This window comes from Bos grunniens, chromosome 17 (genome assembly GCF_055505025.1).
Source record: "Bos grunniens cultivar Pamir isolate PY7600 chromosome 17, Bosgru_T2T1.0, whole genome shotgun sequence".
In the NCBI taxonomy this organism is placed as follows: domain Eukaryota; kingdom Metazoa; phylum Chordata; class Mammalia; order Artiodactyla; family Bovidae; genus Bos; species Bos grunniens.
The window spans coordinates 44206749-44234562 of NC_141181.1; the positions used below are offsets into that span (position 1 = coordinate 44206749).

General features: G+C 38.4%; 1 long non-coding RNA gene across 2 annotated transcripts in view; it reads left to right on the plus strand.

Moving 5' to 3' along the window:
- The first annotated feature begins 1301 nt into the window (after positions 1–1301).
- The window catches only part of LOC147355246 (uncharacterized), a 45031-nt gene continuing 18518 nt past the window's right edge, over positions 1302–27814 (plus strand). Inside the window, exons 1-3 of one of the 2 annotated variants that reach the window (XR_015144385.1) lie at positions 1302–1439; positions 5459–5578; positions 13131–13397. This is a non-coding gene — a long non-coding RNA (uncharacterized LOC147355246). Of the gene's footprint in view, positions 1440–5458; positions 5579–13130; positions 13398–27814 lie in introns of those variants that run through there. The other variant, XR_015144384.1, reaches the window with a different exon arrangement.

The following is a 27814-nucleotide window of genomic DNA, read 5'->3' on the forward strand; positions in this document are numbered from 1 at the left end:
TTACTGTGGATATCCACTTTGTGAGCTTAAAATAATAACAAATTTTTATTTTGAGCAGTGTCAGAATTGGAGTTGGAAGTGTATTAATGAAAAGCATGATTATAAACATCATCAGTTAAAAAACATATATACGAATGCTACATTTATATATAAGAATGTAAGAGATTTTTAGAAAGTAGTCGTTTTTGGCAATTATCATTTCCCTAGGATTGAAGAATGTAACTACTCATTATTGAGACTTCCAAACTTCAGTTATTTCCCCAGGGTTAGGTCTTCCTTACATCACCTTTACCATGTATTTGTAAATAGTTATAAATCTTTTCCTTCCTTCCTCACTTTTTTGCCTCTCTTTTGCTCCCTTCCTGTACTTCCTTTATCACCATTTCCCTCAAGGGCAATCAAGGGCAATTTCGTTAGTTTCTCTTTAGGCATTCTATGTAAAAAAAAAAAAAGAGAGAGAGAGAGAGAGAGAGGGAGAGAGAGTTAGACCCATTCATCTCTAGAAAATGAGAGACATTTTATGGGGGTCAGAGCAGGCCACCCCAAATATGCCACTTTGGCATATTGATCATTTTGAATTAAAGTTACTTAAAAAAAAAACAAAAACAAAAAAACAGCTAGTGACAGGAGGATGCTCTGACCCGCCTCCATCCTCCTGAGAGAAGGAAAATTTTCTCATGTGAAAGGTACTCTCCTCACACCAGAAATAGACATCGTTACTGCCAGAGATCAGAAGTTCAGGGCCAAGAAGGCTACATGAACAAACTCTGCTCAGCTTTTTTACTAACTAGTACTCAGGCCTGAATTTCTTCGTCTTGTCAGTTCTTCAAAATTTAATTTCTACTTTGTTTAAAAGGTTACAGTAGTCTCTTGATATTCCCATTGGAATTGGTTCCAGGAGTCACTGTGTGTACCAAAATCCATGAGTGCTCAAGTCTCTTGTATAAAATGGGACAGCCTTCCATATCTGTAGATTTCTCACCCATGAATTCTTCCAACCATGGCTTGAAATTTTGGTCTGTGGTTGGTTGAATCTATGTATGCAAAACCCACGAATTTGAAAAAAGACGGCCAACAAAAAATTTGTTTCAAATTTTTATTGAAACAAATTGGTGTGTAAGTGGACCCATATAGTTAAAACATGTGTGTTGTTCAAGGGTCAACTGTATGCAAGCTGCTTGATTTGATCATTTCTCTGAGTCCCATATTTCTATAAACAACTGAGAGTACAAAATTAAAATTTGATTTTCCTCTGTAATCTGTCTCATGTGAATTTAATTGTTAGACCAGCCAGAAGAACTCGGAAGTGTAGAGAAAAAATTTTCTTCCCCAACAGCTGGATAAACAGTCAGCAGGATAAACTTCACTAGCTGAATGCTGTTTGCCCTGAGGCTACTGCAGCCGAGAAACCTGGGACTTCTGAGGAGCCCAGGCTGAAGGTAAGGATTCACACCTTTCGGTCTCCTAAATCTCTGCCTGCAGGGCCCCATGGAAATGAGAATGGTGAGAATTCTTTTCTTTCCTTTTGCTAAATTTAGATTAGCAGGAGAAAATATTTGTCCAACTAGCTAATTTGGCTTCTGGTAAAAAATTGAGAATTTTTGTTTTCTATTGACCATTTTCCATGCGTTTTGTTGTCTGTTGTGTCATTTGTCATAAGGAGGAAAACTATAAGATGAAGTTTTCCTTTTGCTTTGTTTTTTGTCTTAAGAGTTTGGCTTTGTGACCTGTGAGAACATCAGGTCCATAAGAGACCTTTATAGTCTCAACCTTCGTTTCCTGAGGCTAGAAAAATCCCCACTCCAGTAGCATCTGCCCCAGTTAGAGATTAGCAGGCCTGTAACTGGAGGCTTTACAACTTCCTATGTGGGGCTGAAGACATTGTTTTCTCTACAGCATCCTTACCACCTGTATGACAAAGCCTGTGATTTCTTAGGCTATCTTTGGGAGTGAAATGAATGGATCTTGTGAAGGGTATAGCTCTTGCATTTTATAGTGGACCCCTCTTGGGTGGTGGTGGTTTAGTCACTAATATGTGTCCGACCCTTGTGAGGCCCATGGACTGTAACCCAATAGGCTCCTCTGTCCATGGGGTTTCCCAGGCAAGAATATTGGAGTGGGTGCCATTTCCTTCTCCAGAGGATCTTCCTGACCCAGAAATCGAACCGATGTCTCCTGCAAAGTAAGCAGATTCTTTACCACTGAGCCACCTGGGAAGCCCAGACTCCTCTTGAACCCTTGCTGCTGCTGCTGCTGCTGCTGAGTCGCTTCAGTCGTGTCTGACACTGTGCGACCCCATAGACGGCAGCCCACCAGGCTCCCCCGTCCCTGGGATTCTCCAGGCAAGAATACTGGAGTGGGTTGCCATTTCCTTCTCCAATGCATGAAAGTGAAAAGTGAAAGGGAAGTCGCTCAGTCAAGCCTGACCCTTAGCGAACCCATGGACTACAGCCTACCAGGCTCCTCCATCCATGGGATTTTCCAGGCAAGAGTACTGGAGTGGGGTGCCATTGCCTTCTCTGTCTTGTGCCCTTAGTTAAGCCATAAAAAGTCTTATCAGTTTGAGTCACTATTGAGATTAAAAGATCTGACTTGTCAATGGCCAGATGATAGATTCTTTGAATTGATTATATTTAAGAAAGAAAGAAAACATTTTTAGAAAGCTCTCATCCAGAGGAGCCTGGCGAGCTGTCGTCAATGGGGTCGCAAACGTTGGACACGACTGAGTGACTCACACACACACACACACACACACACCTGGGATTTCCCTGGTGGTCCAGTGGCTAAGACTCCATGTTCCCAATGCAAGGGGACCTGGGTTCCATTCCTAGTCAGAGACAAGATCCCACATGCCACAACTAAGAGTTCTCATGCCGCAACTAAAGACCCTGCATGCTGACACTAAGATGTCAAATAAATAAATATTTTTTGAAAAGGAAAGCTCTTGTTCTCAAAAATTGTCTTATTGGTACAAATGGGATGGCCAAATTAGAAAGAGGACACAAAGAAATGTAAAAGCTAGCCTTAGGAACTCTCTTAACAACGTGGAAAAAAAACAAAAACAAAAACAGAAAATAAAACTTGGAACAAAATTAAAGTCCCCATTCAATATAAATTCCTTTTGTTGAAATCCGAACACATCTCATTAGCAAATTCCCTTAACTCCCCAAACTCCTAAATTTTCCCTAGAAAAAAACAATAAACACCCAGCTGCTATTTTAACTTCGCTTCACTACAGGATTTACAGAGAACACAACAGCCTAAAGTCTAGACCTAGGATATACAGGTCATTCATGTAAATATTACCAGTCAGGAAATAAATTTAACAGAAACATTCAGAACAAGCATTAAGTCTCAACCATAAGATCTGTTTTCCTGGATTCTATAATCAGGTCCTGCCAGCTTCAGACTTTCCTATGCAGTATCTTTTGTGAATAAGTCTTAGACCCCCAAAGAATTTACATCCCTGGACAGCAGCAGACTCTTTAAATTATAAAACCCTTTTACCTTCACTTCAGGGGATTTTTACCAGATTTAGGGAGCTCAGAAAAATTCATTCTTCCACTGTCCCTTAAAATTATAACTTGTACCATGTTTTTAAATATAAACACTCCTTCTCACAGTTGCCTGCAACTGAGTCTGGCTAGCTCAGTCAGTAAAGTCTGAAGGGAAAAAAGAAAAGAAGAAGAGGAAATCTAGCCTTTTAAAATACAAACTGCTGGAAAGGTCTTTTTTCAAAATCCAGTTCACAGCTTCCTTAATATTACCAGTATGACTGGTAATTACCAATATGATTGATATCAAAGACAAATATGATTCTTAAAAACATCCTCCGCAAATAGAGGAAAGCTTCAATCAGATGAATAGATAAACAACTTATTTCAACTGTTATTTACAGACTCATGAGTTTTATATTGTTATACTTGGTTCATGGCTAAAATTTTACAACAAAAGCTATAAGAGCTTTGTGTTTGTATGTACATCTATGTATACACATTAGAGTTATGGTACTTCTCTACCTCTGGACGGTATTACCAATATTAATTTGAGAAAGGGCTCTATTTGGCTTAAAAATAAATGCTTATGAATTAAGTATTTCTAAATTTCAGAGATATAATAGAAATCAACTTAAATGTTTTCGAAGTTCATGTTTTGTAGAATAATTTTCAGTAAATAGAAAGTAGTTTGTTGATTTAAGTAATACAGGTATGGCTTTAGAGTAATCAACATGAAGAATAATACTTTTATCCTACCATAGGTTCACTAAAAGTCAAATAAGCTCATGCTAATTCTGTTACAAAATTTGTCAGCAAGAAAAATAATATAAAAGGATGGCTAACTGCTTTAATATCTTATCAAGTGTTCATGAGCATAATTGTTAAAAACAGATGAATTAAATAGATATAAGCAAGATGAGAGTTTTAAGGTAGATTTTTAGCAATGACTGTTTTATGATCTATCTCCTTACATAGTTTCCCAAATCTCTTTGGTCACTTCCAACCTTAGACGTTTCCTAAGTTAATTAAATGATGGAGATTCATTGAAAGTCCAGATTATTTTAAGTAAGATAAGATAATGAAATCTTAAATGCTAAACACATCTAAGTTTAACAACTTTTGACCTCTTATTAGAGAGACTAAAGATGCTTGGGTTTCTTAGGAAACATAACTTATGCCACACTGAAAAACTGTACTTACAGGAAGCACATAAACACATAAATCTGCCAATATAAAGACTGCTGGTATAGAAAAAATTGACAGTTCACATTTGCTTACTTCTTAGATATCACTGGAAGTTCATGTATTTAAGATTAAAAAATCCTAATGAGTTATCTGATTATAATTACTAGAACTAATGAAGGAAACAAATGTGTGTTTGGAAAAAAAAAGTAGACCATATGTTTTTTGTTAAGAAAGGGTATGAAGAATGGAGATACATTTTTCTGAGGAAACAGAAAGTAATTTTTCTTAAAGTAAAGCTTATTATTTCTGAAGAGGCTGAAAAAATCAAGGACAAACCAAAGTGGACATGAAAATTTATAGGTTTGTGAAAAAGAAATCTTGGGAAAGTAATTTTACGTATGTTCAAGGTGAATACAATTGAATAAATTTATTATAAGGCTTTTGAAAATAAGCTTTAATGTCAATAGTATTTTTACATAAAACTGTACCTTAATTTTTTTTTTCATTTGCTAAAAAAAAAAAAAAAATTTTATTTGGACTGGTCTGCTCTTTTCACTCAGTTGCCTCAACTTCCATCTAAGCAGTTGGTAAATTTATATCAAGTACAAATTTAAAGTTGAATCTCTTGTCCCTTAAGATTATTTTTGCTGCAATTTTGGCTCTTGAGGTCCTCAAACATGGCAGTGAGATTGGGTTATTGGTGTTATATAATACTGTCTTAAAATGTGCCCCGTGTTATGAATCACAACTGTTTAACTGAACTAATCTATTCTCAGGACTGAATTTTTGGTTTAAAGCATGGAACCATGGAACAATCTATGGAAAAAAAGAAGCATGGAACAATCAATAACTCAGCTACTAGCCTAATTCTTGCTTCACAGCTACCAGCTCAACTTGTAAGTATGAAACTTTCAGGGAAGTTTCAGAAGAGGAAACTGATGAGGTTCAGAAGAGGCTAGCTCAAACTTATTTGCAGGGCAGCAATAGAGAACAAACTTGTGGACAAAGGCAGGGATCTCCTGTGGACAAAGGGTGGGATGAACTGAAAAATCAGCATTGAAACATATACAACATTTATTGTTGTTTTTTGCTCGCTAAATCATGTCCAAACTCTTTGCAACCCCATGAACTGCAACACACCAGGTTTCCCTGTCCTCCACCATTTCCCAGAGTTTGCTCAAATTCTTATCCCAATATTGAGTCAGTGATGCTCTCTAACCATCTCATCCTCTGCTGTCCCCTTCTCTTTTTGCCTTCAATCTTTCCCAGCATCAGGATCTTTTCTAATGAGTCAGCTCTTTGCATCAGGTGGCCAAAGTATTGGAACTTCAGCTTCAGCATCAGTCCTCCCAATGAATATTCAGGGTTTATTTCCTTTAGGATTGACTGGTTTGATCTCCTTGCAGTCCAAAAGACTCCCAAGAGTCTTCTCTGGCACAATTCAAAAGTGTCAATTCTTTGGCACTCAGCCTTCTCTGTGGTCCAACTCTCACATTCATACATGACTACTGGAAAAGTCATAGCTTTGATTATACAGACCTTTGAAGGCAAAGTGATGTCTCTGCTTTTTAATATACTATCTAGACTTGTCATAGCTTTCCTTCCAAGGAGCAAGCATCTTAATTTCATGGCTACATTCATCATCCAAAGTGATTTTGGAGATTAAGAAATCTGCCACTGCTTCCACTTTTTCCCCTTCTATTTTCCATAAAGTGAAGGGACCAGATACCATGATCTTAGTTTTCTGAATGTTGAGTTTTAAGTCAGCTTTTTCACTCTCCTCTTCACCTTCATCAAAAGGCTCTTTAGTTCCTCTTCACTTTCTGCCATTAGAGTAGTATCATCTGCATATCTGAGGTTGTTGATATGTCTCCCAACAACATTGATACCAGTTTGTGATTCATCCAGCCTGACATTTCACATGATGTACTCTGCATATAAGTTAAATAAGCAGAGTGGCAATATACAGCCTTGTCATACTCCTTTCCTAATTTGGAACCAGTCAGTTGTTCCATGTCTGATTCTAACTGTTGCTTCTTGACCTGCATATAGGTTTCTCAGGGGGCAGGCAAGGTGGTCTGATATTCCCATCTCTTTCAGAATTTTCCAGTTTGTTGTGATCCATACAGTCAAAAGCTTTACATAGTCAACGAAGTGGAAGTAGATGTTTTTCTGGAATTCCTTTGCTTTCTCTATGAGCCAACTAATGTTGGCAATTTGATCTCTGGTTCCTCTGCCTTTTCTAAACCCAGTTCGTACATCTGGAAGTTCTCGGTTCACTTGCTGCTAAAGTCTGGCTTGAAGGATTTTGAGCATTACCTTGCTAGTATGTGAAGTGAGTGCAATAGTACAGTAGTTGAACATTTTTTGGCATTGCCCTTCTTTGGGATTGGAATGAATACTGGACTCTTTCCAGTCCAGTGGCCATTGCTGAGTTTTTCAAATTTGCTGACATATTGAATGAAACACTTTAATCGCATCAGCTTTTAGGGTTTCAAATAGCTCAGCTGGAACTCTGTCACCTCCACTGTTCACAGTAATACTTCCTAAGACCTACTTGACTTCACACTCCAGGATGTCTGGCTCTAGGTGACTGATCACACCATCATGGTTGTCTGGGTCATTAAGACCTTTTTTGTATAGTTCTTCTGTATATTCTTGCCACTTTTTCTTAATATCTTTTACTTCTGCTAGGTCCTTACCATTTCTGTCCTTTATCATGCCAATTCTACATGAACTGTTTCCTTGGTATCTCTAATTTTCTTGAAAAAAAAATCTGTAGTCTTTCCCATTCTATTGTTTTCCTCTATTTCTTCTCATTGTTCACTTAGGAAGACCTTCTTATCTCTCCTTGCTATTCTCTGAAACTCAACACTCAGTTGAGTATGTCTTTCCCTTTCTACCTTGACTTTTGCTTCTGTTCTTTCCTTGGCTATTTGTAAAGCCTCCTCAGACAACTACTTTGCCTTCTTGCCTTTCTTTTTCTTTGGGATGGTTTGGTCACTTCCTTCTGTACAATGTTACATATTTAATGTATACTCCCCAGTAGGAATTTACTGTATGACACAAGGAGCTCAACCCAGCACTCTGTGACAACCTAGAGGGATCAGATGGGGTAGGAGGGAGGTTCAAGAGGGAAAGGGCATATATATACCTATGGCTGATTCATGTTGATGTATGACAGAAACCAACACAACATTGTAAAGCAATCATCCTCCAATTAAAAATAAATTTTAAAAAAGAAAATGAAAAGCCCAGCTCAAAACGTGCCTCTTGGCAGATTCATTATTTTGAATAAAATTACTTAAGCAAAAGCAAGAAGGATATTCTGACCATCTTGTCTGTTCCCCCTGGAAGTATGAAATACATCTTCCAGTGAAAGATATCCTCCTCCCACCAGGAGGTAAACAAGCAGCCTTATTGCTGGAGATCAGGAATTCAGGGCCAAGAAGGCTACATAAACAAACTCTGCTTAGTTCTTCACTAATTAATACCCAAGCTTAAGTTTGTCTGTCTTCTCAGTTCTTCTCAAATTTATTATTCCTTTATCTAAAAGGTCTAAAATCTGTGTGCTTTGGTCACTCCTTTGAGTCTCATATTTCTGTAAACTCTAGTACTTATGAAATTAAAATTCTATTTTCTCCCATTAATCTGTTTCATGTCAATTTAATAATCATCCGGAAGGATCTAGAAGAGTAGAGGAAATTTTTTCTCCCCAATACATTCAAAAGTCCTGGAGAAGATAAAAAAAATACACATGTGTGTGTTTGTGTGTTGTGTGTATACACATATATATGTGTATGTATGTGTGTGTATATATTATATATATATATATATAATCCTTTGTATAATTCTAAGTGATTATATTTTTAAGATGTAAGCTAATGGTTTGACACACTTTATAACTGAAAGTGGAATGAAAATTAGTTAGAGAATACTGTGTGTGCAAAAAATTTTTGCTTTCACCAAGGAGAACATTGTTTATTTTTTCATCAGTGGAAAAAAAACCCCACTGGCAGTTTCCAGCTCTTAGCATACTCTGGTTATACAGGTCCACTACACAGATCATCACAATGCCAGATAGAAACACTAGATCAGGGAGCATCAGGCTTCTCCCTATCAATTTGAGTATTAGAACAGGCTCTGAAAATGTTGGTTTTCCAAAGTGAAGTCTGTGATAAAGAAGAGGAGCTGCTCTCAGAAAGTTGCCATCTGAAATACTAAATTCTCCTGGGAACAAGTTAGAGAAACCTTCCCTTAGTGGAAAAAAATAAAGAGGTAACTAACAAACTAGATTTTCAAGGCAACTGACATTTACTCATACTTACAGGTTGCATAAATACTAGGCTGAGAATGAAAGCTTATAATTTTGGTACCAGGTCCCCACACGAGAGACTAAACACAGACAATTACAAATGATAAAAAATATATACACAGAATCCATCTCTTTGTTTAAAGATATGTGTACTCAAAGCAATAGTAAAGCTAGCAAGAGAAACAGTCTGTCCAGAAAGGCTTCCAAAAGAATGTAAACAGTGTAGAAAAAGGGCTTCAAATTTAGAACCTGAAGGTATCTTTAAATTCTTCAGTGCACTTTTCTATTTTTCAGATATGGAATGAAATAAATGATGTGAAGAAACACAGACACAAATTCAAAATTTCACACTGAAACTTGAATCTCTTGAGGACTTATTCAGAGTTCTTCCCACACAACATTCTATTCTGTAATCCCTTATTGACTGCCTAAAATATGGGTGGCACGTTGATGGCTAGGGCTCTAAAGATGAATCTTCACCCATCAGTTCAGTCACTCAGTCGTGTCCAACTCTTTGCAACCACATGAGCCACAGCACGCCAGGCCTCCCTATCCATCACCAACTCCCGGAGTTCACCCAAACCCATGTCCATTGAGTCAGTGATGCCATCCAACCATCTCATCCTCTGTTGTCCCCTTCTCCTCCTGCCCTCAATCTTTCCCAGCATCAGGGTCTTTTCAAATGAGTCAGCTCTTCGCATCAGGTGGCCAAAGCATTGGAGTTTCAGCTTCAAAATCAGTCCTACCAATGAACACCCAGGACTGATCTCCTTTGGGATGGACTGGTTGGATCTCCTTGCAGTCCAAGGGACTCTCAAGAGTCTTCTCAGCACCACAGTTCAAAACCATCAATTCTTCAGCACTCAGCTTTCTTTATAGTCCAACTCTCACATCTATACCTGACTACTGGAAAAACCATAGCCTTGACTAGATGGACCTTTGTTGACAAAGTAATGTCTCTGCTTTTTAATATTCTGTCTAGGTTGGTCATAGACATATATAATAGGAAGAGGAAGCCATATGAAGAGATTTTCCAATGCATATGAAGTAGTGTGTGTCATAAAGGAAGAATAATATAAATTCTACCACATTAGACACAGCATTTGAGAACTGGCAAATACTGAGCAAGTCTATAAACATGGTCCATGACCTGATAGTTTTGTTGTTGATGATGATGTTTCAAAATTTTTTAAAAGTAAGTGTTTTGTGGTTCTGGACACTTTTGACTACAAATTATTCATCCGCATTGTTTCCTTTATCTTTCATAATTATTTGTTTCTCTTTTATCTTATTTATTAACCTATGATAGATTAATACTCTAATTATGAATTAATTTATAGAATGATTTTTACATGTCTTGGTATTGCTCTGATATATTCTCATTGAAAAGTAGACGTAGTAGAACTATTATGAGAGACTTTTAAATGAAGTACTTTAAAATGAAGTACTGTAGTAATGTCATTTATACTAAGAAATATACTGTCTTTTTGATTCTGAAACAGAACACCTAAAACCATTGGAATTTTTACTAAGAGGTGAAATTGACAAAAGTGTCCTGCTTTGTTAGTGGGGTGGTTTGGACCTCACCTATGGATGGGGGCTGGTTACCAAGAACACCAACCATATGATCAGAGAATGGAAACTTGCAGCCCCATCCCCTGACTTCAGGGGTGGGAGAGGAGCTACAGATTGAATTGATTGCTAATGGACAATAACTTAATCAATTTCCCTTTGTAATAAAGTCTTCTTAAAACCCAAAAAGTGTGAGGTAGGTGAGCACATGCTGATTTGGGAAGGGTAGTATGCTAGAAGAGGGACCAAGACACTCCACACCTTTCCCCCACACCTGCCCTGTGCATCTCTCTCTTCCATCCAGCTGTTCCTGAGTCATATTTTTTTTTTTAAATAGGAAATCAGTCATTTTGAAAGTAAAATGTTTCTCTGAGTTCTGTGAGCTGCTTTAGTAAATCAAATCTCCAGTCTATAGCCAGCTAGTCAGAAGCACATGTGACAACCTGGGCTTGTGATTGGCATCTGAAGAGGGATGGGGGGAGTCCTGTGGGACTGGTGTCAGAGGATTGCTTGGTGATGTGGGAAAAACTCTCCCCACTGGGTACAGAACTTCAGATACTACTACCTAAATATAAGTACAATGCAGTATATTGTTTCCAACTAAAAATTAGTTGTCGATAATATGGTATACTCTAGATTTATTCACTAGATTACCAAAATTAAATGAGACTTGAAAGAGGAATATATTCAAGTACATGACTCCTTTTGAAATGAATGTTCCTTACATTTTGCACATAAGCTCCACTATAATTTGACTTTTACACTGTTCATAAAACTCTCTTCTAAAAAGTAAGCTGGGGAGGAGACTAGAAATTAACTCGTTAGCCACAGTGAAGGAAATTAAAATGTGTCCCAAGACATTTAGGGATTATTAGGAAAATGTCATTTATGTTCAATTTTTCCTTTGTTATCTTAAAGAAATAATGGAGACAGGAAAGCTCCCTAGTTTCATTAAAATGTAAACTTCTAACACAATAAACCCCAGAATTAATTTAAAGGAAAATTTCACAGAATATAAGAGCAAATAATTTCTTTGTTTCTTTTTCTTACCAACATATCCCTTAGTTTTTCTTCTTCCCAGTCATCATGAATTATTCTCATTGATTTCATAAAAGCTCACAGCTTTAGAAAATTCTGGGAACTGTTTATTTTAAAGCATTTTTCTAAAATATGCTCTTTTCACATGTAAGTAGGATAGATAAAAATGATCTTATTTAAATTAGCAGAAAACAACCTATTATGTATGCTGTTACATGCTAAACGGAGAAGGAAATGGCAACCCACTCCAGTATTCTTGCCTGGAGAATACCATGAACAAAGGAGCCTGGCAGGCTACAGTCCATCGGGGTGCAAAGAGTCGGACATGACTGAATGACTATCACCACATGCTAAAATTCAGCAAAACTAATAAACAGAATACAGTATATCTGTATAATGAATGTGCTGTGCTGTGCTTACTCACTTAGTCGTATTCAGCTCTTTGTGATCCCATTGACTGTAGCCATCCAGGCTCCTCTGTCCATAGGGATTCTCCAGGCAAGAATACTGGAGTGGGTTACCACGCCCTCGGATCTTCCCAACCCAGGGATCCAACCCATGTATCCTGCATTGCAGGTGGATTCTTTACTGTCTGAGCCACCAGGGAAGCGCATATAATGAATACTATGTATCAATAAAAAAGAATGAAGTCATGATACATGCTAGAGCATGAATAAATCTTACAAATATTATGCTCAATGAAAGGAGCCAGTGATAAAGGGCCATGTAGTCTATGATTTCAATTATATGAAATAATCAGAATAGGTGAATCCACAGAGATAGAATTTGGTGATTGCTTGGGCTCTGGCCTGGGGGAGGGATGTTGGGGGCCTGGGGAAAGACAGTTAATGCGTACAGGATGTTTTAGGTGAGTGCTGGAAATGTTCTAAAATTAGACCATGGTGATGGATGAACAACTGTGTAAATATACCAGAACGTTCAGAGCTGTGAACTTTAAATAAGTGGATTTATGGACTGAGCACACGTGCATGGTGCATGAACTGTTTTCAATAAAGCTATAAAATGAAAAAATAAAACCCACCAACATACACATGGATACACTATTCTCTACGGTTCTATGAATTTTTAAAATAATGTAAAATATTTAAGGTAATAGATGCACCAGATTTTGAAATTAAACTATTTACAATGCACCAAAAAACAGTATCCTTATATATAAATTCTACACATTGGTTGGCATATAACACTAGAATGAACTTCTAAAACTGAACTTGTTACATTGAAGAGTATGTAGATTTTAATACAGTTTTGGCAGATTGCCCCCAAAGTTACTGTTACCAGCAGAAGAGTCCTAGTTTCACCACACTCCAACCAATGGAGCTTTATATATCTTTCATTCTAATCTGTTTTACCAAATCTGGATTTGGTCACATTTTTTAGTCCTTAATATACAAACACTTAAAAAGAATACTGACAGCCTCTGCCTTCTTATACCACTTGAAAATCTGATTAGTGTTTCTCAACTGGTGGTCCAATGATTAAGAATCCGCCTTGCAATGCAGGGGACACCTGTTACATCCCTGGTCCAAAAAGATCCCACATGCTGCAGGGCAGCTAGGCCCACGCCACCACCACGGAGCCCGCATGCCACAACTGTGGAAGACCATGCTCTGCAATAAGAGAGGCCACTGCAGTGGCAGCCCGTGCGCCACAGACTGACAGCCGACCGTCTGAGAAAGCCCACATGCAGCAGTGAAGACCCAGCACAGAAAAAATATATATATGTTTAATTAATTAATTTTTAAAATAAATAAAAAATATAAAACTTATTAATCCCCTTGATTCCATTGGTTCTGATTCTACAAAATATATACTCACTATACTATCCATATAAGCCTTTTATCTTATCAATTTTTTCATATTTCATTCACAAATATGTTACTTATAATACTTAAAAGTTACATTTCTATTCTGTGCTTTATCATAATTTACATAATTATCCAAATAAGGAATCTGACATTTGGGATTTCCAATGTTAATATATTATTTTGTATTCTGGCAAAACACTTAAATTATCGTTCCTTATTTCCACTTAAATATAACAAATCATATAGATTTTTTCATAGAATACATATTTTACCTAATTTAGCCCATTAGGTAAAGAGCAAATTTGTCTTTTGAATACCTTTCATTTATCCCTCTTCTTTTTCTATTATACACTGTCTTTTTTGTGCACACAGGCACACATATACATACACATACACATAAGTGCATGCACACATGTACACTTTACAGTAGGTCAAGGATGCAAAATGAGCATTTTGTGGACCTAACTTTCCTTATTTGTAATTACTTTCCTAGAAAAGATTTCCAGAAATGATATGGCTATGTCAAGTATGTCTTTTTTATTGCTGTTAATATTATAATGTTGATTTCTAAGCAGTGCTATACCAACTCAGTTCAGTTCAGTTCAGTTCAGTCGCTCAGTCGTGTCCGACTCTTTGCAAACCCATGAATCACAGCACGCCAGGCCTCCCTGTCCATCACCAACTCCCGGAGTTCACTCAGACTCACGTCCATCGAGTCAGTGATGCCATCCAGCCATCTCATTCTTTGTCGTCCCCTTCTCCTCCTGCTCCCTCCCAGCATTAGAGTCTTTTCCAGTGAGTCAACTCTTCGCATGAGGTGGCCAAAGTACTGGAGTTTCAGCTTTAGCATCAGTCCTTCCAAAGAAATCCCAGGGCTGATCTCCTTCAGAATGGACTGGTTGGATCTCCTTGCAGTCCAAGGGACTCTCAAGAGTCTTCTCCAACACCACAGTTCAAAAGCATCAATTCTTTGGCACTCAGCCTTCTTCACAGTCCAACTCTCACATCCATACATGACCACAGGAAAAACCATAGCCTTGACAAGACGGATCTTTGTTGGGAAAGTAATGTCTCTGCTTTTGAATATGCTATCTAGGTTGGTCATAACTTTCCTTCCAAGGAGTAAGTGTCTTTTAATTTCATGGCTGCAGTTGCCATCTGCAGTGGTTTTGGAGCCCAGAAAAATAAAGTCTGACACTGTTTCCCCATCTATTTCCCATGAAGTGATGAGATCGGATGCCATGATCTTCGTTTTCTGAATGTTGAGCTTTAAGCCAACTTTTTCATTCTCCACTTTCACTTTCATCAAGAGGCTTTTTAGTTCCTCTTCACTTTCTGCCATAAAGGTGGTGTCATCTGCATATCTGAGGTTATTGATATTTCTCCCAGAAATCTTGATTCCAGCTTGTGTTTTTCCAGTCCAGTGTTTCTCCCAGTCCAGTGTTTCTCATGATGTATTCTGCATAGAAGTTAAATAAGCAGGGTGACAATATACAGCCTTGACGTACTCCTTTTCCTATTTGGAAACAGTCTGTTGTTCCATGTCCAGTTCTAACTGTTGCTTCCTGACCTGCATACAAATTTCTCAAGAGGCAAATCAGGTGGTCTTGTATTCCCATCTCTTTCAGAATTTTCCACAGTTTATTGTGATCCAACACAGTCAAAGGCTTTGGCATAGTCAATAAGGCAGAAATAGATGTTTTTCTGGAACTCTCTTGCCTTTTCCATGATCCACGGATGTTGGCAATTTGATCTCTGGTTCCTCTGCCTTTTCTAAAACCCGCTTGAACATCAGGAAGTTCACGGTTCACGTATTGCTGAAGCCTGGCTTGGAGAATTTTGAGCATTACTTCACTAGTGTGTGAGATGAGTGCAACTGTGTGGTAGTTTGAGCATTCTTTGGCATTGCCTTTCTTTGGGATTGGAATGAAAACTGACCTTTTCCAGTCCTGTGGCCACTGCTGAGTTTTCCAAATGTGCTGCCATATTGAGTGCAGCACTTTCACAGCATCCTCTTTCAGGATTTGAAAGAGCTCAACTGGAATTCCCTCACCTCCACTAGCTTTGTTCGTAGGGATGCTTTCTAAGGCCCACTTGACTTCACATTCCAGGATGTCTGGCTCTAGGTCAGTGATTACACCATCGTGATTATCTGGGTCATGAAGATCTTTTTTGTACAGTTCTTCTTTGTATTCCTGCCATCTCTTCTTAATAGCTTCTGCTTCTGTTAGGTCCATACCATTTCTGTCCTTTATCGAGCCCATCTTTGCATGAAATGTTCCCTTGGTATGAAAATATAGCTATCACTAATGATTAGCATTGGTTATTTTTTTATTGATATGCCTGGCTAATTTAATTGGTGAAAATGCTCCCACATTTATGCTTTAATTTGTATGTCTTTTTTGACTAGTATGGTACTAGCAAATAATGTTTCTTTAATAGTTTTATGTATCGTTAATGAATGTTCAAACATGATTGTTCATACTTAAATTTTTTCTTCTCTATTTTTATATTTTGAGTAAATTAACTATTCATTGTATGATTTTTATCATTCTTTTTTTTTAATTTTATTTTATTTTTAAACTTTACATAATTGTATTAGTTTTGCCAAATATCAAAATGAATCCACCACAGGTATACATGTGTTCCCCATCCTGAACCCTCCTCCTTCCTCCCTCCCCATACCATCCCTCTGGGTCGTCCCAGTGCACTAGCCCCAAGCATCCAGTATTGTGCATCAAACCTGGACTGGCATCTCTTTTCATACATGATATTTTACATGTTTCAATGCCATTCTCCCAAATCTTCCCACCCTCTCCCTCTCCCACAGAGTTCATAAGACTGTTTTATACATCAGTGTCTCTTTTGCTGTCTCATACACAGGGTTATTGTTACCATCTTTCTAAATTCCATATATATGCGTTAGTATACTGTATTGGTATTTTTCCTTCTGGCTTACTTCACTCTGTATAATAGGCTCCAGTTTCATCCACCTCATTAGAACTCATTCAAATGCATTCTTTTTAATGGCTGAGTAATACTCCATTGTGTATATGTACCACAGCTGTCTTATCCATTCATCTGCTGATGGACATCTAGGTTGCTTCCGTGTCCTGGCTACTATAAACAGTGCTGCGATGAACATTGGGGTACATGTGTCTCTTTCCCTTCTGGTTTCTTCAGTGTGTATGCCCAGCAGTGGGATTGCTGGATCATAAGGCAGTTCTATTTCCAGGTTTTTAAGGAATCTCCACACTGTTCTCCATAGTGGCTGTACTAGTTTGCATTCCCACCAACAGTGTAAGAGGGTTCCCTTTTCTCCACACCCTCTCCAGCATTTATTATTTGTAGACTTTTGGATCGCAGCCATTCTGACTGGTGTGAAATGGTACCTCATAGTGGTTTTGATTTGCATTTCTCTGATAATGAGTGATGTTAAGCATCTTTTCATGTGTTTGTCAGCCATCTGTATGTCTTCTTTGGAGAAATGTCTATTTAGTTCTTTTGTTTTCATTTTGCTTTAGGATATGTTTGATTATGGGTTTATGGCATAATTTATGACAGACAAAATTTTTCCATTTTTAAAGAGTCCAATCTGTCCTTTTCTTTTGTGATCACTGTCACTTCTAAGCTTAGACAGATATCACCTGCCCAAAGACTTGGCAATTAATTAGCTTTAGTATCTTCTAGGATTTCCTGGTATGATGTTTGCATGCAAATCTACTGTAGAAAATAGATTATAAAGGCAAACTGATTAATAGTAAAATTCTCTTTCTAAGTGACACATCTGTTCCTATTGAAAATATTTTAAAAAGCTATTTAAAATAGCTTAGCAATTTGTATGGGAACAATAAGTTGGACACTCTGATCCCTCTGTTCAGTTCAGTTCAGTCACTCAGTCGTGTCCAACTCTTGGCGACCCCATGAACCGCAGCAAACCAGGCTTCCCTGTCCATCACCAAACCCCAGAGTCCACCCAAACCCATGTCCATTGATTCAGTGATGCTATCCAACCATCTCATCCTCTGTTGTCCCCTTTTCCTCCTGCTCTCAATCTTTCCCAGCATCAGGGTCTTTTCAAATGAGTTAGCTCTTCGCATCAGGTGGCAAAAGGATTGGAGTTTCAGCTTCACATCAGCCCTTCCAGTGAACACCCAGGACTGATTTCCTTTAGGATGGACTGGTTGGATCTCCTTGCAGTCCAAGGGAATATCAAGAGTCTTCTCCAACACCACCGTTCAAAACCATCAGTTCTTCGGTGCTCAGCTTTCTTTATAGTCTAACTCTCACATCCATACATGACCACTGGAAAAACCATAGCCTTCACGAGATGGACCTTTGTTGACAAAGTAATGTCTCTGCTTTTTAATATATCTAGGTTGGTCATAACTTTCCTTCCAAGGAGTAAGCATCTTTTAATTTCATGGCTACAGTCACCATCTGCATTGATTTTGGAACCCAGAAAAATAAAGTCAGCCACTGTTTCCACTTTTTCCCCATCTATTTGCCATGAAGTGACAGGACCAGATGCCATGATCTTAGTTTTCTGAATGTTGAGCTTTAAGCCAACTTTTTCACTCTCCTCTTTCACTTCATCAAGAGGCTCTTTAGATCTTCTTCACTTTCTGCCATAAGGGTGGTGTCATCTGCATATCTGAGGTTATTGATATTTCTCCTGGCAATCTTGATTCCAGCTTGTGCTTCTTCCAGCCCAGCGTTTCTCATGATGTACTCTGCATATAAGTTAAATAAACAGAGTGACAATATACAGCCTTGATGTACTTCTTTTTCTGTTTGCAACCAGTCTGTTGTTCCATGTACACTTCTAACTGTTGCTTCCTGACCTGCATACAGGTTTCTCAAGAGGCAAATCAGGTGGTCTGGTATTCCCATCTCTTTCAGAATTTTCCACAGTTTACTGTGATCCACACAGTCAAAGGCTTTGGCATAGTCAATAAAGCAGAAATTGATGTTTTTCTGGAACTCTCTTGCCTTTTCCATGATCCACGGATGTTGGCAATTTGATCTCTGGTTCCTCTGCCTTTTCTAAAACCAGCTTGAACATCTGGAAGTTCATGGTTCACGTATTGCTGAAACCTGGCTTGGAGAATTTTGAACATCACTTCACTAGCGTGTGAGATGAGAACAATTGTGTGGTAGTTTGAGCATTCTTTGGCATTGCCTTTCTTTGGGATTGGAATGAAAACTGACCTTTTCCAGTCCTGTGACCACTGCTGAGTTTTCCAAATTTGCTGGCATACTGAGTGCAGCACTTTCACAGCATCATCTTTCAGGATTTGAAAGAGCTCAACTTGAATTCCATCACTTACACTAGCTATGTTCATAGTGATGCTTCCTAAGGCCCACTTGACTTCACATTGCAGGATGTCTGGCTCTAGGTGAATGATCACACCATTGTGATTATCTGGGTTGTAAAGATCTTTTTTGTACAGTTCTTCTGTGTATTCTTGCCACCTCTCCTTATTATCTTCTTCTTTTGTTAGGTCCATACCATTTCTGTCCTTTATTGAGCCCATCTTTGCATGAAATGTTCCCTTGGTATTTCTAATTTTCTTGAAGAGATCCCTAGTCTTTCCCATTCTATTATTTTCCTCTGTTTCTTTTCACTGATCACTGAGGAAGGCTTTTTAATCTCTCCTTGCTATTCTTTGGAACTCTCATTCAAATGGGTATATCTTTCCTTTTCTCCTTTGTTTTTGGCTTCTCTTCTTTTCACAGCTATTTGTAAGGCCTCCTCAGACAGCCATTTTGCATGTTTTTCTTGGGGATGGTCTTGATCCCTGTCTCCTGAACAATGTCATGAACCTCCGTGCATAGTTCATCAGACACTCTGTCTATCAGATCTAGTCCCTTAAATCTATTTCTCACCTCCACTGTGTTATCATAAGGGATTTGATTTAGGTCATACATGAATGGTCTAATGGTTTTCCCTACTTTCTTCAATTTAAGTCTGAATTTGGCAATAAGGAGTTCACGGTCTGAGCCACAGTCAACTCCCGGTCTTATTTTTGCTGACTGTATAGAGCTTCTCCATCTTTGGCTGCAAAGAATATAATCAATCTGATTTCGGTGTTGACCATCTGGTGATGTCCATGTGTACAGTCTTCTCTTGTGTTGTTGGAAGAGGGTGTTTGCTATGACCAGTGCGTTCTCTTGGCAAAACTCTATTAGCCTTTGCCCTGCTTCATTCTGTACTCCAAGGCCAAATTTGCCTGTTACTCCAGGTGTTTCTCGACTTCCTACTTTTGCAGTCCAGTCCCCTATAATGAAAAGGACATCTTTTTTGGGTGTTATTTCTAAAAGGTCTTGTAGGTCTTCACAGAACCGTTCAACTTCCAGCATTACTGGTTGGGGCATAGACTTGGATTACCGTGATATTGAATGGTTTGCCTTGGAAACGAACAGAGATCATTCTGTGGTTTTTGAGACTGCATCCAAGTACTGCATTTCGGACTCTTTTACTGACTATGATGGCTACTCCATTTCTTCTAAGGAATTCTTGCCCACAGTAGTGGATATAATGGTCATCTGAGTTAAATTCACCCATTCCAGGCCATTTTAGTTCGCTGATTCCTAAAATGTCAACATTCTTAAAATGTCACTCTTTCCATCTCCTGTTTTACCACTTCCAATTTGCCTTGATTCATGGACCTAACATTCCAGGTTCCTAAAGTCATGGAGAAACATCTAAATGAAGTGGAGATAGGCAATATTCCAGAAAAAGAACTCAGAATAATAGCGGTGAAGATGATTCAGGATCTCAGGAAAACAATGGAGGAATGCAAAAAATGTTTACCAAAGACCCTGAAGAACTAAAAAACAAACAAACAGAGAGGAATAATACACTAGAATGAATCAATAGCAGAATAACTGAGGTGGACGAACAGATAAATAACCTGGAGGACAGAATGGTGGAAATCACTGCCTCAACATAGAGTATAGAAAAAAGAATGAAAGGAAATGAAGACAGCCTAAGAGACTTCTGGGATAACATTAAATGCACCAACATTCACATTATAGGGCTCCCAGAAGGAGAAGAGCAAGAAAAAGGACCTGAGAAAATATTTGAAGAGATAATAGCTGAAAACTTCCCTAACATGGGGGGAAAAAATAGCTAACTAAGTCCAGGAAGGATCCCAGAGGATCCCAGGGAGCATAAACCCTAGGAGGAACACACCGAGACATAAGATGCATAGGGATAAAAATGACAAAAATTAAAGACAAAGATAAAACATTCAACAAAGACTTCCTACTAGGCACAATGCACTGTGCTACATGCTATGAACCTTGTCAAAATTAATGAGTTAACAGTTTCATTAAAGATCATAACTTTGTTTTTGCTCTTCAGTGTTATCCCTTGAGAAACCATGTCCTTACAGCCCTCTCCAAGCATGATGGCTTGTGTTTTGTTTACCCGTTGCAGCCCCCTAACCATCATCTTCTTGGAACTGGAACAGGTGTTCTACTTGTTCCTGATGTGGCTTTCAGATCAAACCTCCTCCCTTCTGTGGACAATCCTGCACTTTTAAATCTCATTCCTCACTGAGGCTGTCATCTGTAGAAATGGTTTCTCAAGCCCACGTATCTCCAATATTTGCTCCTGATTCTGTATCTTGTCTGAGTTCTTGGTTATCAACTTACACATAGATTCTTCCAAGTCCCTGGGCTCCCAATTCCTAAACTTCTCTCTTCTGTAGCTCTCCTCTTCCACATTTCTCAACCACCCTGGCCTTGTCAACACTAATAAACACAGCCCTCCTGTGATCTCTGTTCCCCTCACTCAACTCTTTTTACCACCATCTCCTTTCCTTTTCTTCCCGCACATTCTCAGTAGTTCTCTGATTTAAAAACCTGCTGCAATGTCTAATCCCATGATCCTACCTTTTTTCACTAACTTTCATCTTCTTCATTTCCTTTTTAAAGCTCCTTATTCAGCTTAAATTCCACTGTCATTAATCACTCCCATGAAATCATCCTCAGCTCTCTTTCTCTCACTTGGCAAATCACAACAGCAGTTAATCCAACTCTCCACCCATTACACACCTACAGCAAAGCATTTGAATGTGGTTGATGGAAAACAGGAAATCATGTGCCCATGGACCCCACGGGAGAGTAAGCTGGAGGTATTCCCTCTGCTGCTCCCTTAAGGACCCTCCCTACTTCCTTTCTTCAGACTTCCCACACTTCCTTCTTCATCACTCCCAGTCCGGAACCTTCATTCTCTGTTACTGACAAAACCGAAGCCATCAGAAAAGAATCTCCAGAGTCCCTTTTCATATCTTCCACTCACCAGCACTGTCCTATAAGCTTTGCCTTCACTGAACTACCAGTGTTTTTATCTAAATTTCATTCCTCCATGTGTGTACTAAGTTTATTCACCAGCAATCTTCCTGCTATTTTCTGCTTCCCCAAATTTTCTCCCTCTATTGAAGTATTTCCAAGAGCATACAAGCACGTATTACTTCTCTCATCTTCAAAAAAAAAAAAAAGTAAAATCTTATTTTGATCCCACTTTCTCCACCAACCAGCAGTCATTTTACTATTTCTCCATTTGAGCTAAAACTTCCCAAAAGGTCATTTGTATTGTATGTCTACCATTTGCTTCCTGAATTTTTCTTTTAAACAAACAAACAAACAAAAAAAGGTTTTAATTTTTAAAACAATTTGAAGTCACCTGTGTAAAGTTCAAAAGCATGATTAAATGTTGAAAAAGCTATTGTAACATTGATAGCAATTTCTGAATTACCAGGCTGATTACATTGTGATTGTTATATAGGTAGATTAAAAAAAAAAAAAAAAAAAAAACTATGAGTATTCTATCTTTGATACCACAAATGAAAATGACAAGTTTGAAAGGGACTGATGCATTAAATGATAATTGTATTTATTTTTTATTTTGGACCATACAGGTCTATTCTTGGCATCCATAGATAGAAGTCTTTATACTTCCTTATACTTTAGGGAAATGATTTCATTAATGTAACAGTAAAGATTGACAATTAATTACAAAGAAAACTCTGATTCTTGTAATGGAGCTTAAACTTTTCCACTTTAAACTGTTTCTAGATTTTAACTGAAAATAAGCAATTGATTTTTCTGGGACAAGTATTTCAAAACCAGTTTCTAGCCTCAGGTTGCACGTTTTTAATTCAAAATGTTAAAAGGTCTATTTGTGAGAGCATGTTCTGCAATGTTTGGTTTCACTTTGAGATAAATGAGAAGTGAAATCTGAAACCACATTCTGAGAACTTCTAGCCTTTCCAGCCATCCTCAGTAACGCCAAACTTGAATGTTTAGAATAAAGTCAATGCTCCCAGAGCCAACATCAGGGAAATGTTTACACAGCTCTGCTTTGGGGCATATCTACCTGAGTACCACTCTTATTTTCATCTTCATAAAGCATCATATTAAAAATTAGTTTAGAACAGAGAGCATTTCTAAATAGTAAAATTGTAAGTCATCTAGTTTCCAGTCATAACACCTATCTCAGTTTACTTCCTTAACTCTAAATATGGAGCTGAACTTCAAGGAAAGACAAATTTATAAAGAAGTTCATTCATATAAACAAAATATTAAATGCTAGATACAAGCTCTCAAAATTGTGCTCTCCTTTGTCTTTATGTTTATTAAACCAAGGATTTGCCAGTAAGAGGGATACATCATTTTTATTATTCCTATATTAAAAATATTCAATTATATTGTGTTGAACTATTTAGTGTTTAATAAACTATGGTTCAGGTGGCCAGTTCATGGTGGAAGAAATTAATTATAGTAACATATTTGAATAGACCACTTGCCTTTGAAAGTTTACCTTTACCTGTAGGAGGTGCATACAAAAGCTGATTAGAGCTTTCACTAAGGACTATCAATAAGCATGGTGAGAGACAGAAGAGGAGAGTGATGACAGTGGTGTTTCTAGAGCTAATAAATCGTTGTTTGAAGGCAAAGAGATGTGGACTTAAAAATACTCACAATCTTAAAGTTGAGGGTTACATTTTATTCAATGGGAATGTTTGAGACTTCAAGTCCAGGAGACAGCACCTCAAGCAACCCTGAGAGAACTGCTCTGAGGAGGGGAGGGGAGGAGCCAGGTTATATAGAAGTTTTGCAACAAAAGGCAGGTAGTCTGAATATCAAAAAATTATTGTAAATTAAAAAAAAAACACAGATATCCCAAGTTAAGGGATTTAGCATTTTTCTTTTTCTTTCCTTTTTTTTTTTTTTTTTTTTAATTCTTAATTTTAGGCTTCCCTTGTGGCTCAGCTGGTAAAGAACCCACCTGCAATGCAGGAGACCTGGGTTCAATCCCTGGGTTGGGAAGATCCCCTAGAGAAGGGAAAGGCTACCCACTCCAGTGTTCTGGACTGAAGAATTCTACTGACTGTATAGTCCATAGGGTCGCAAATGGGTGGACATGACTGGGCAACTTTCACTTATTTTTTTAAGTTACTTTTAATTGGGGAAAATTGCGTTACAATGTTGTGTTGATTTCTGATGTACCACAATGGAAATCAGCCATAGTTAAACATATATCACCTCCCTGTTGAGTCTCCCTTCCTTTCCCCACTCCCACCCCTCTAGAGCATCGCAGAGTGTTAGGCTGGGCTCTCTGTGTTATACAGCAACTTCTCACAAGCTATCTATTTTACATATGGTAGTGTATATATGCCGATGCTGCTTTCTCCACTCATCCCCCTCTCTCCTTCCCCACTGCATCCACAGGTCAATTCTGTACATCTGAGTCTCCATCCTTCCCTGCAAATAGGTTCATCAATAACAGTTTTCTAGATTCCATATATATGCATTAATATACATTATTTGTTTTTCTGACTTACTTCACTCTGTATAGGTTACTTCAGCTTGTATAGGCTCTAGGTTCATCCACTTCAGTAGAACTGACTCAGATTTGTTCTTTTTTATGGCAGAGTAATATTCCATTGTGGATTTCCCAGGTGGGACAAGCAATAAAGAACCTGCTTGCCAATGCAGGAGACATAAGAAGAGAAGGTTCAGACCCTGAGTTGGGAAGATCCCCTAGAGGAGGGCATAGCAACCCACTCCATTATTCTTACCTGGAGAATCCCATGGACAGAGGAGCATAGCAGGCTACAATCCATAAGGATGATAAAGAGTCAAACACAACTGAAGCAACTTAGCACACACGCAGTATTCCATTGTATATATGTACCACATCTTCTTTAACCATTTATCTATTTGTGGACATCTAAGTTGCTTCCATGTCCTAGCTATTGTAAATAGTGCTGCTATGAAACTTGGGGTACATGTGTCTTTTTCAATTATGGTTTTCTCAGGGTATATGCCCAGTAGTAGGATTGCTGTGTCATATGGTAGTTCTAGTCCTATTTTTTTAAGGAATATCCTTTCTATTCTCCATAGCACCTGTATCAATTTATATTCCCACCAACTGTGAAAGAAGGTTCCCATTTCTCCACATCCTCCCCAGCATTTACTGTTTGTAGATTTTTTTAATGGTGGCCATTCTGATTGGCATAGTCAATAAAGCAGAAATAGGTGTTTTTCGGGAACTCTCTTGCTTTTTTGATGATCCAGCGGATGTTGGCAATTTGATCTCTGGTTCCTCTGCCTTTTCTAAAACCAGCATGTACATCTGGAAGTTCACAGTTCATGTATTGCTGAAGCCTGACTTGGAGAATTTTGAGCATTACTTTACTGGCGTGTGAGATGAGTGCAATTGTGCAGTAGTTTGAGCATTCATTGGCATTTGCCTTTCTTTAGGATTGGAATGAAAACTGACCTTTTCCAGTCCTGTGGCCACTGCTGAGTTTTCCAAATTTGCTGCCATATTGAGTGCAGCACTTTCACAGCATCCTCTTTCAGGATTTGAAAGGGCTCAACTGGAATTCCATCACCTCCACTAGCTTTGTTCGTAGGGATGCTTTCTAAGGCCCACTTGACTTCATATTCCAGGATGTCTGGCTCTAGGTGAGTGACCACATCATCGTGATTATCTGGGCCATGAAGATCTTTTTTGTACAGTTCTTCTGTGTATTCTTGCCATCTCTTCTTAATATCTTCTGCTTCTGTTAGGTCCATACCATTTCTGTCCTTTATCGAGCCCATCTTTGCATGAAATGTTCCCTTGGTATCTCTAATTTCCTTGAAGAGCTCTCTAGTCTTTCCCATTCTGTTGTTTTCCTCTATTTCTTTGCATTGATCGCTGAAAAAGGCTTTCTAATCTCTTCTTGCTATTCTTTGGAACTCTGCATTCAGATGCTTATATCTTTCCTTTTCTCCTTTGCTTTTCACTTCTCTTCTTTTCACAGCTATTTGTAAGGCCTCCCCAAACAGCCATTTTGCTTTTTTTGCATTTCTTTTCCATGGGGATGGTCTTGATCCCTGTCTCCTGTACAATGTCATGAACCTCCATCCACAGTTCATCAGGCACTCTATCTATCAGATCTAGTCCCTTAAATCTATTTCTCACTTCCACTGTGTTATCATAAGGGATTTGATTTAGGTCATACCTGAGTGGTCTAGTGGTTTTCCCTACTTTCTTCAATTTAAGTCTGAATTTGGCAATAAGGAGTTCACAATCTGAGCCACAGTTAACTCCTGGTCTTGTTTTTGCTGACTGTATAGAGCTTCTCCATCTTTGGCTGCAAAGAATATAATCAATCTGATTTCGGTGTTGACCATCTGGTGATGTCCATGTGTACAGTCTTCTCTTGTGTTGTTGGAAGAGGGTGTTTGCTATGACCAGTGCGTTCTCTTGGCAAAACTCTATTAGCCTTTGCCCTGCTTCATTCTGTACTCCAAGGCCAAATTTGCCTGTTACTCCAGGTGTTTCTCGACTTCCTACTTTTGCAGTCCAGTCCCCTATAATGAAAAGGACATCTTTTTTGGGTGTTATTTCTAAAAGGTCTTGTAGGTCTTCACAGAACCGTTCAACTTCCAGCATTACTGGTTGGGGCATAGACTTGGATTACCGTGATATTGAATGGTTTGCCTTGGAAACGAACAGAGATCATTCTGTGGTTTTTGAGACTGCATCCAAGTACTGCATTTCGGACTCTTTTACTGACTATGATGGCTACTCCATTTCTTCTAAGGAATTCTTGCCCACAGTAGTGGATATAATGGTCATCTGAGTTAAATTCACCCATTCCAGGCCATTTTAGTTCGCTGATTCCTAAAATGTCAACATTCTTAAAATGTCACTCTTTCCATCTCCTGTTTTACCACTTCCAATTTGCCTTGATTCATGGACCTAACATTCCAGGTTCCTAAAGTCATGGAGAAACATCTAAATGAAGTGGAGATAGGCAATATTCCAGAAAAAGAACTCAGAATAATAGCGGTGAAGATGATTCAGGATCTCAGGAAAACAATGGAGGAATGCAAAAAATGTTTACCAAAGACCCTGAAGAACTAAAAAACAAACAAACAGAGAGGAATAATACACTAGAATGAATCAATAGCAGAATAACTGAGGTGGACGAACAGATAAATAACCTGGAGGACAGAATGGTGGAAATCACTGCCTCAACATAGAGTATAGAAAAAAGAATGAAAGGAAATGAAGACAGCCTAAGAGACTTCTGGGATAACATTAAATGCACCAACATTCACATTATAGGGCTCCCAGAAGGAGAAGAGCAAGAAAAAGGACCTGAGAAAATATTTGAAGAGATAATAGCTGAAAACTTCCCTAACATGGGGGGAAAAAATAGCTAACTAAGTCCAGGAAGGATCCCAGAGGATCCCAGGGAGCATAAACCCTAGGAGGAACACACCGAGACATAAGATGCATAGGGATAAAAATGACAAAAATTAAAGACAAAGATAAAACATTCAACAAAGACTTCCTACTAGGCACAATGCACTGTGCTACATGCTATGAACCTTGTCAAAATTAATGAGTTAACAGTTTCATTAAAGATCATAACTTTGTTTTTGCTCTTCAGTGTTATCCCTTGAGAAACCATGTCCTTACAGCCCTCTCCAAGCATGATGGCTTGTGTTTTGTTTACCCGTTGCAGCCCCCTAACCATCATCTTCTTGGAACTGGAACAGGTGTTCTACTTGTTCCTGATGTGGCTTTCAGATCAAACCTCCTCCCTTCTGTGGACAATCCTGCACTTTTAAATCTCATTCCTCACTGAGGCTGTCATCTGTAGAAATGGTTTCTCAAGCCCACGTATCTCCAATATTTGCTCCTGATTCTGTATCTTGTCTGAGTTCTTGGTTATCAACTTACACATAGATTCTTCCAAGTCCCTGGGCTCCCAATTCCTAAACTTCTCTCTTCTGTAGCTCTCCTCTTCCACATTTCTCAACCACCCTGGCCTTGTCAACACTAATAAACACAGCCCTCC